The sequence below is a fragment of the Ictalurus furcatus genome, chromosome 13, assembly GCF_023375685.1.
Source record: "Ictalurus furcatus strain D&B chromosome 13, Billie_1.0, whole genome shotgun sequence".
Classification (NCBI taxonomy): domain Eukaryota; kingdom Metazoa; phylum Chordata; class Actinopteri; order Siluriformes; family Ictaluridae; genus Ictalurus; species Ictalurus furcatus.
This window is the reverse complement of record NC_071267.1, coordinates 3,226,402-3,237,190: the sequence shown is the minus strand read 5'-3', so window position 1 is coordinate 3,237,190 and position 10,789 is coordinate 3,226,402. Positions and strand designations below refer to the sequence as shown.

Here is a 10,789-nt window from a genome sequence, read left to right as displayed (position 1 = left end):
AAGAGTGGCGAGGTGAAAACCACCGCTAACCCAGAAGAACATTAAGGCTCATCTGAATTTTGCCCAAACACACCTTGATGATCCTCAAACCTTTTGGGAGAATGTTCTGTGGATTGTTGAGTTGAAAGTGGAAGTGTTTGGTCCCGTTATATCTGGCATAAACCAAACACCAAATTCCACAAAAAGATCACCATTTCTATGGTCAAGCATGGTGGTGGAAGTGTGATGGTGTGGGGATGTGTCGCTGCTTCATGGCCTGAGCAACTTGTAATAATTGAGGCAAACATGAATTCTGCTCTCTACCAGAAAATCCTGAAGGAGAATGTCCGGTCTTCAGTCTGTAAGCCGAAACTCAAGCGCAATTGGATTATGCAGCAAGACAATGACCCAAAGCACAGGAGCAAGTCCTAGTCCTAGAAGTAAGTGAAAGACTGATCTCCAGATATCGGAAGTGTTTGGTTGCAGCTATTGCTGCGAAAGTTGGCACAACCAGATTTTAAGTTTAAGGGGGTAATTAGTTTTTCTCATTGGTGATAGGTTTTGGATAACCTTGAAATCAGGATACGGCAAATACTTTTTCACAGCACTGTATACAGTCAATGCTAGAATTATTAGCAAACTTCGAAAATGAATAGAAATGATTGTATATATAGAAACATTACACACAGTGAATGAAAATTTTTCACTCGATTTGTTTCCCTTTCCTTTAACAGAATCATGTTCCCCTTCACAAATATTTGGTATTAATGGTTAATCATAAATTTGATTGTTGACTTGGACCATTTCTTGTCTTCTCTGTGTATAAATATGAGTTTGCACCCCATGCCAATGCTTTAAGCACAGCCTGCATTTCAAATGCGGCAATGATGTGTTTACCGATGGGTCCAAATTATTCCTCACTCTTGGTGAAATTCAATATGATAGCGAATCAAATATCAGCTGTCACATGGCAATATCACACTGTTCATTCATTCAAATGTTTTTGGTGTACATGTTTTTGTTTTGGAGCCTGCATGAAAATGTCCATCGAAGCCAGTAGAACACCACTGATGCACAGCTTCAGTGGGATCTTATGACAGATTTAAGTACACTTTGTTTTTTTCATTCAATGGAATTTTATTCATATAACACATTTAACAATACATTGTCACAAAGCAACTTTACAGATATCCGGATATAGAAAAAAATTTGTAGTTATCCCTGATGAGCAAGCCAGAGGTGATGATGGCGAGGAAACACTCCTTGAAGTAACATGAGGAAGAATCCCTGAGAGAAACCAGACTCAAAAAAGAACCTACCGTCTTCTGTGTGACACCGGATAGTGCGAATATAAATATTTCCTCTTCTGCAACTGTATAGAATTAAGCAGTGCTAAGTACGTTGGAAAGATGTTCAGTATAAGCATCAGGGTCATTTTTTTATTATTATTTCAGTAGAGTTTCAGCTTTAAAGTCTATAATATCCAGGTGAATTTATCCATTGTAAAATGAACGAGTTATAAACTAATCGGGCAAAGATTAACATTCATTGGACAACAGGCTTTTAATACATAACTACGGGTCAATAAGAGTATCACGGGTGGTTTTATTTCAAACGTAAACATATTAGACGGCACCAGTTAGACTCACAGAGTTCTCGGAGTTGCAGGAGTGGTCAGTTGAGTTGATAACAGTTTTAGACAAATGGTACTGGTGGTGCTGTGACCAAGCACATGTACTGCTGGCTTTTTCCTCTGATACACAGCTGTGTTTACCCTGCTTTAAAACCCACCAGCCACCACTGGGTTGCACACATCTAAAGTCATTTTTGTTTTCTTTCATCATTAGAACGAGAGACAGATAAATGTTGACCTACATACGTTAATATGCAGTCTCAGGTCCATAATGAAAACGTTTCAAACAGTGAAGAGGATGGTGAGGCAGGCAAGAAAACACAAATATTACATACATATATACATATATATATATATATTACAAATATTATGTAATACAGTCAGAGAATTGTACAGGTTTGTTCTTGTGGTTGTCAGGTTTCAAAATCAACTGCCATAACAAGAAGCATGAAAGAAGCCCCTCCATGAAAGAAGCAACTCCATTTTACCTTGTGTCATTGACACTACAGTTGTTTGTGCAACTGTCTATTGGGGTCTGATGAGACCAAATGAAAACCAAAATCCGAGAAAAACCAGAAAGGTTTTGGCTGTAAACAGCACTGCCTTGTTTGGGACGGCTTATACGGAAAAGTGCCGAATGATCTCACGACTGTTTTGCTGCTGCTGTAGAGATTGCCAGCATCATGAATTTCACTAGGCACCAGAATATTGTTGTTCAAAACCTGCCAGGAGGTTAAGACTGGTCCAAAGATGGATCTTTTAATCAGATGCTGACCCTAAACATACATCCAGATCAGCACAGAAATGGTTGTGGGAATTAAATCAGCGTTTTGCAATGGCATTTGCATATGTGTAAGCTGAATGTATATATCACATTTGTTTTTCTTCTTTCTTTGTTAGGCTAGGCTACTATCCGCTTGGCATTGTTCAGTATTTTCATAATGTGTCATTCTGTATAAGGGCCAAATGCCGAATGCTGCAAATATAAATGTAGATATATTAATGTTTGCTCATCTTTATTAGGGATGACAATAATTCTGTAGTTGACAGTAAATCAAATTTGTCCACTGGCACAAATTATCAACGTAAATTATTACAAACAAGAGTTCATATAGGCATATAGTGATGCAGGACATGAAAAAAAAAAAAAACCACAATCCTATCACATATACATAATCATAGATCATTATTATAGTATATCAAATTAATGCAAACTTACACAAGTGTCCATGATGGTGGAAGATTCTCATGGTGGACTAAAGTGGGGGAAATCACAAGCCACCATTATCAAACTATTATATTCTTTCAATTAGACCGTTTGACTGGTAACCTGAATTTAAATCGGTTTAATCCAAAACCTCATTAACTCCAAAACACATAGTCATATCAATAACATTAACTTAAATCTATTGACAATTTCATCAATTGATCTGTCAGAGGAATTTTTTAGGGATAAAAAGCTCTATAGCTCCAGTTGATAGTATTGATCATATACTGAAAAAAGTATTGGAATGAAATTTATTTAAAAAAAAAAAAAATGTAAAAAGCACACTAAAGATTTGTACACATAAAGCCAGTAAATTTAACCAAGCATATTTTAAGTGAGTTTTACATGGCACCAAGGATTATTGTTATTTAAAAAATATATAATAATAATAATAAATAAATTTACCTAGCAGTTTTCTTAAGAAAATTCTACTTATTTATTTCACATAAGAGAGCTTTATAAATTACATAAATCTCGACAGTGTAAAAAAAAAAAAAATACACATGATCTAAACTTTATTATTATTATTATTATTATTATTATTATTATTATTTAATGGCCCCTAACACCTTAAATGTTTCTTAAATAGACTAAATCTTGAAGCTCAGATATATTTTTTTTTAGTTTTAGTTTAGATTGTAAATTTGATTAGGTTGACATTAGGGACGTGTGCCGTCCTGGGTATTCTCATGGAAGTATCTGGTCCATTCAGTACAGTGGCTGTCATGAAGCATTTCTTCAAGCTCAGACACAGACTCAGCTGGCTCCATGTGCAACTGCTGCTTGACACCGTGTAGTTGTTCTGTAACAGGCTCATTTTTCCAAATGCCAAACGTGATCAGCTCACGCACAACTCCCTGCTAGTGTAGTCACATTGCTGCCCTCTTCCTTTACCGTCTTTCCTTCTCACCGCCCACCACCTCCCGTTTCTCCTCCCACTCCATGGACTGCCTGTATAAATATGTGTCCTCTCATGTGTTTTTTTTCTTGTGAAGAACATTTCCTATCACACCAAGTCTCCTGCAGTCTTTCTCGCTTTTACAAACAGATAGAAACCAGAGATGCCTGAGTCTGCAGACGTTCCTGCTCAGTGCCAAGTCCTCAAAGAAGACGTGGACAAATGGTGAGAACAATTTTAATACGGATTAACAATGCTAATTCAATGGGGTTACTGACTATATCAGGTTATATTGTAACCGTGCTTTTATTAGTTGTTATTTACCCAGACGCATTACTCAGATACGGAAAAGCATTAGAAATGCATACTTGGACCTTTGTGCTGTATTTTCACTTCAGTTCTAGACTTCCTGTGTTCAACAGCACAAGTTCAACAGCTGATACACATCGCCATATCAGTCATGCACTATCGGACACAAATTCATTTATGCAAAGCAATGCAAGGATTGAATATTAACTAGGAATGTGTGTTAGAGTAGCCCCCTGAAGGGCGTCTGGTACATATGGAATTGATGATGCCAGCGGAAAATCATCCATGTCCTGCAGCTATGTTTCATGTACATGTGTACATGTCTTCAAGGGTATATTAGAGATTTATCATAGTTTGCTTTGTTCCTACAGTCGTAATTACCCTTATAAGCCATGTCTGGCTAATTTGCCCTTTGTCTGGACCGAGGTTAAAGGTCACACCTATGAAAACTTTTACTCCTGCTTGAGAGAACACAATATGCAGCCATACTGCTATTTCATCTACGACATCTTTAAGCATAAACTCTTCATATAAATTCACACTGTAATTCAAACAGAACATTCATCTGTAGATTAAAAAGCTCTAGATGTTTAGAGAAAGATTTAGAGAGTTTGATTTACTTTGAAGCTACTGTGTTCATGTTGCTTGTTTGTGACTCCAGCTTCATGCTGTGAGCCATAATGAAACACATTACCCTCAGTGCTTTACCTTTTGTCAGCAGTTTATATCCATGATATTATGTAGTGAATAGTTTAAGAGCTTATTGCGCAGTGAGGTGCAGTACAGGAGACTTAAATAGATTACAATTGGTTACAATTGAAATATAATGGCTTTTTGAATTGTTTCTAACTCAGCATTTCTCCCAGATCATCTATAAAACAGCAACAATGTCTCTAATGTGAGATTATATGTGGGGGTATGTTGGATTTTTCTATCCCAGTACACACATAAAAATACAGTGGTATTATCATTATTTCAGCGCTACTGTATGTGCTGTGCTCAGATGTTCGGGCATTCTAAATAATGTGCTGTCCCCGCACAATGCTGTATTTAGCAGCGACTCTAAGTAATGTATATCTGCAATTTAAATATAGCCATTCTGAACACGTAGGACATGCTAAAGGTCAGGACTTGTGTCCTAGATTATATCATTGGAGGTTACATTACAGGAGTGACCGCTCTCCCTCCCAGAGGAATTTAGTGGCTTTGTAGAACTAATATAACTTCCTGAAATACTGAAAAAGTATGTTGAATAGCATTTTGTCACATAAGAATTATTAAGTGAAGCATATTTATTTACAAACAGGGTGCAAACTGGGAAACTCATGATAGGACAGTGATAGCTTACCATGAAGGTTCTGTTCTAGCCATCAGAGAGTTTAAATCCCGAGATTGCCACAGGGCCACCGTAAGACCCTTCATTGCTCAAGCCAGTGCTTGGATTGTATTCTGCGTCAGTCACGTCTGTTCAAATGGCAAAATGTAAAAAAAATGTAAACGACCTACATTGGCATTTTAGCTAACCTGGGTTAAGTGTATATCTGTAGTGATTAGTGCTAATGCTAACCTAATAGCTACTGTATCTTCACTGAACCCTGAACTTTTGTTTTAGAGACCAGTCCCAGTGCCTGGAAGTCACTAATCTCCAATTGTCTTTGCTTGAGTTAATGGAAACCTTTTCACTTTTTGTTTTTGTAGTATAGATGCTCAGTAGCAGGACTGCATTTTGTTATGGGATTGCTTCATTTCAGTAAACACTGTACTAATTGTGTCTAATCTATTATGTAGTGTCCAAGGGAAGGGTGCCGAGGCCTGTAAGGAACTGATGGAAGCTTTCGAGGCCTGTGTGAAAAGCGCTGTGCAAACTTCATGAGAAGAAAGCTTCAGGTTCATGTCTAAGGTTCAGTCACTAGTCACTTTTTAAATAAACATTGTCGAGATCAGCAGCATGTAGATGTCAATAATTGGTGCATAGTACGTTCAGTGTAATTTGTGATGGTGATAAGTGCTCAAAAAATGTAACTTTAAGGAAATATTGTATCACACAGGTTCTCCTTCTTCGGGTCCTTCAGTACACCTGCATTCCTACTGTTTTTTGGGTTTGACTGAACCATTACATCGACTGGCCAGGGGTGTTGGTACTGCCGAATTCCTGGATTTGCTTTGTCTGGATCAGAGATGCTACTGATATTATTGTCATATGTCCAACGCAAATGTAGCATCAAGAGCCCACAGGATTTAGATCCATTATGTCAGAAGAAGTATTTCTTTATCTAAGAAAAATGCAGTCAATATAAATTATTTTTTAATAAAATATACTTTAATTATTGTGGTCGCCATTTTTTTTTTTTTTTTTGGATTTTATTATAGATTTATAGACATGCAATGATCGTGTCAGCAGTATTTTGCACTGTACATTTGCACATTTACAGGTATGTTCACCTTCCTTGATACATGCATGGTAACAGTATCAGCAGCTCGTATGAAAAAGTTATATAAAAGAACAATTTTGCTTGCTATTAGTGGTAATTCATATGAGCACCAAGGAAGGAGGGAAGAAAAGAACGGAAAAGAGGAAAAACAACTTTTTTTTTTTTACAAGTTGCGGATGATCCAAGCACCGGTGCCTTGAAAGTGTTGTAATCTTAGAACAGCTAGAGAAGCACTGTTGACTTCTTGTACAAGAGCCTTAACCCTGAACCAATTCTGTCTTACTTGTAAGTCACTTTAGATAAAAGATCTGCCAAATAAAATAAAAGTGGAACATGATGGACAGGCATGTGCATTGTGAAATACCAGTCAATAATGTCTCAACAACAGAAATGCAACTGTTATTCTAGGTATTCAATACACACTTAGTTTGACAACCTGTCATAACTGCTCACTTAACCCTGTTTAACCCAGCCAAATATTGAATTACAGTCACAAATTCCATCATTAATTTTTGTTCCACATTTTGCCTATATCTACCTTATATAGTTTGTAAATATAGCCTTCCAGAATCAAATTTAATTAGGTGATTTTTATTCTATTATTGAATATGTGCACTGGCAAGTAGTTTCTATGGTATATGAAAATAGAGGGCATTTAGTTTGGAGAGGCAAACACATATAAAGCAGAAGAGCTATAGCTTTCCTGTGCATAATAAGATATCTTCAGCATTTGACACTGACTAACTGCATAATTCTTTGAAAATAGTGAGATTTTGACCAATCACAGAGAGCCTGTAGACATCAACCAATGGTGTCACGCATCCAGTTTAACACTGCATAGCAACAAATAACTGATTGGCTGTTAGACAAGAACTTTGTTTTCCATTGCCTTTATTATTATTAATTCTTTTGTAGTTGTGTTTTTCATAGTTTTAAATTGTGTCACTACGACAAATCTGTGAATAAGATAAAATAAGTGTAATGATATGTGTATCACAAAATTGCATCAATATGTGAAGGGCTTTTTTAAAAAAAAAAAAATAAATAAAATAATAATCATTCACCCACATAGAGCATTATGCCACCTATTACTAGTCTAGCCTAAATTTAGGTTTTCAGATTTGTGTTTAGGGTGTAGCAGCATTCTCGCTTGGTGTCTCAGCCATGTAGACAAATTCTAACTTCACCTCACACAGTACTCTAAAAAAGCCACACGTAATTGTGTGCAGTCATGCAGTGCTCCTGATTTCTTCTGTTTTTGTGTATATCTCATACTAAATAGTTTTAGATCTTCAAATGAAATACAAGATAAAACTAAGGCAACCTGAGTAAACACACAATATAGTTTTTATGTATTTATTTATTTTTATTGAAGGAAAAAAAAAATCCAACACTTATCATGAATGTGAAAAGCTAATTGCCCCCTTAAACATAAAATCTGGTTGTGCCACCATTTCCACCAGTTTCAACTTACGGACTGAAGACCGGACATTCTCCTTTAGGATTTTCTGGTAGAGAGCAGAATTCATGTTTCCCTCAATTATTGCAAGTTGCCCAGGCCGTGAAGCAGCAAAGCATCCCCACACCATCACACTTCCTCCACCATGCTCGATAGGTATGATGTTCTTTTTGTGGAACTCGGTGTTTGGTTTATGCCAGATATAACGGGACCCCTGTCTTCCAAACAGTTAAACTTTCGACTCCTCAGTCCACAGGACATTCTGCCAAAAGGTTTGAGGATGATCAAGGTGTGTTTTGGCAAAATTCAGATGAGCTTTTATGTTCTTCTCTGTTAGCAGTGGTTTTCATGTCGCCTCTCTTCCATGCATGTCATTTTTTTCCAGTGTCTTTCTGATAGTGGAGTCATGAACAGTGACCTTTATTGATGCAAGAGAGGCCTGTAGGTCCTTTGATGTTGTCCTTGGCTCTTTTGTGACTTCCTGGATGAGTCGTTGCTGTGCACTTGGAGGAATTTTGGAAGGTCGGCCACTTCTGTGAAGGTTCACTACAGGGCTGAGTTTTTCCATTTGCAGATAATGGCTCTCACTGTGGTTCTTTGGAGTCCCACGGTCTTTGAAATAGTTTTTTTTTTTTTTTAACCCTTTCCAGACTGACAGAGATAGAATAAACAATAGCAATATAGCCAAGTCTTACCTTGTAATAATAGTCATGTCATTAAATTTGAAAAGCAATCAAGGGAAGGTGGGGTGTCAGGGGCTAGCTTGCTTGCCTGCTTGACTCCCCCATATGTGTGTATATATATATATATATATATATATATATATATATATATATATATATATATATATATATGTATGTATGTATGTACACACACATAGTCTAAGTCCATAAATGAAGTTATGTGTAATAAAGTGGAATGACACGGGAAAAAAGTATTGAACACGTTAACTGAAATTTATTTAATACTTAGTGGAGAAGCCTTTGTTTGTAATGACGCTTCAAGACGCTTCCTGTATGAAGAAATTAATGGGTCGCAGTATTCAGGTGTGATTTTGTCCCGTTCATCTAAACATATTGTCTTTAAATCTTGTTCAGTTGGATTCGAGTCAGGTGATGGACTAGACCATTCTAACACCTTGATTTTTTTTCTCTGAATCCAATTGAGAGTTTCCTTTGCTGTATGCTTTGGATCGTTGTCCTGCTGGAAGGTCCATCCACGTCTCATCTTCATCATCCTGGTGCATGGCAGCAGATTCAATTATATGAAGTCTGCCAGTACCATGTGATGAAAAACAGCCCCACACCATGATGCTTCCACCTCCAAACTTCACTGTTGGTGTAGTGTTTTTAGGGTGATGTGCAGTGCCATTTCTTCTCCAAACATGGTGTGTAGTATGACAGCCAAAAAGTTCAATTTTGCTCTCGTCTGTCCAGACTACACTCTCCCAGTATTTCATAGGCTTGTCCAAATGAGTTGTAGCAAACTTTAAATGAGCTTCAACATGCCTTTTCTTTAGTAATGGAGTCTTGCGGGTGAACGTGAGCAGTGGAGTGCTTTGTCTATTGTTTTCTCTGTGACGATGGCACCTGCAGCCTCCAAGTGTTTCTGGAGCTCTTTCCGAGTGGTCCTTGGCTCTTGGGCTACTCTTCGGACTATTCTTCTGACTCCCTGGTCAGAAATCTTGTGAGAAGCTCCTGTGCCTGGCCGGTTGGTGACGGAGTGATGTTGCTTCCACTTGCGGATAATGACCCTAATGGTGATTACTGGAAGATTCCGAAGTTTTGAAAAACATCTGTATCTGATTCTATCAATAGAATTGTTTTGCAACAATAAGGTTGCGAAGGGCTTTGAGAGAGCTCTTTGCTTTTACCCATCATGAGATGTTTCTTGTATGACACCTTGGTAACGAAAAGTCTTTTTATAGACCATCGATTTACTAACCCAGCTGATATTCATTTGCACAGATAGGAGGTATAATTACTTACGGATTTCAGCTGGTTCCTTGCCTTACCTTGCCTTGGAGAACTGCTTTTTCTTAGTGTGTTCAATACTTTTTTCCTTGTCATTTTTTCCTGTGTCATTTCCGCCATGGGAAAGTCTTCAGGATTCTCAGTAACATGACTAGCTGCATTTTTCTGTCTTATTACCCTGAAGAGAGAGAAACAAAGCAGGGCTGGTGAGGGAAAAACTGTTTATAGCTGCTATAATGTAAGTGATATCAGGAACTAACTTGTTTCACTGTCGTTCCACAACATTACATATAATTATAATGGGTCTTTATTTGTCACATATACATCACAGCACAGTGAAATTCTTTTTTTCGCATACCCCAGCATGTTACGAGGTTGGGGTCAGAGTGCAGGGTCAACCGTGATACAGCGCCCCCTGGAGCAGAGAGAGTTAGGGCCTTACTCAAGGGCCCAACAGTGGCAGCTTGGCAGTGCTGAAGCTTGAACCTCCGACCTTCAACCCCGAGTCTTAACCGTCAAGCCACCACTGCCCCCACTTTTTTAAAAAAAAAAACGCGTCATTTTTTAAATTAATTTAATGAATAAAACCGCAACAATTGGTAAATTTTCATGGTAGGCTATAAGGGGAATAAAACACTTTTGGATGTGGAAAATAATCAACTTTAGTGTGGTAACAGTAACTCAGCTTCAGATCAGGCCGCCGCCACCACCATGCTTCAATTTGTGGATTATTTTTCCTATAATTTTCAGACAGGAAGAACTTTATTTTTGCTTTCTTATGATTCATATTTTCACGAACACTATTTGAACATATTTGCTTCCTGTGATAATGAAGGAAC

The 10,789-nt window shown here is 37.5% G+C and overlaps 1 long non-coding RNA gene across 1 annotated transcript; it reads left to right on the top strand.

Annotated features, from left to right (window-relative positions):
- Nucleotides 1-3,515: 3,515 nt before the first annotated feature.
- On the top strand, nt 3,516-6,414 carry LOC128617508 (uncharacterized). Its single transcript, XR_008387574.1, has 3 exons — nt 3,516-4,002; nt 5,875-5,986; nt 6,135-6,414. It is a non-coding gene; the product is annotated as an uncharacterized LOC128617508 (long non-coding RNA).
- Nucleotides 6,415-10,789: the final 4,375 nt, after the last annotated feature.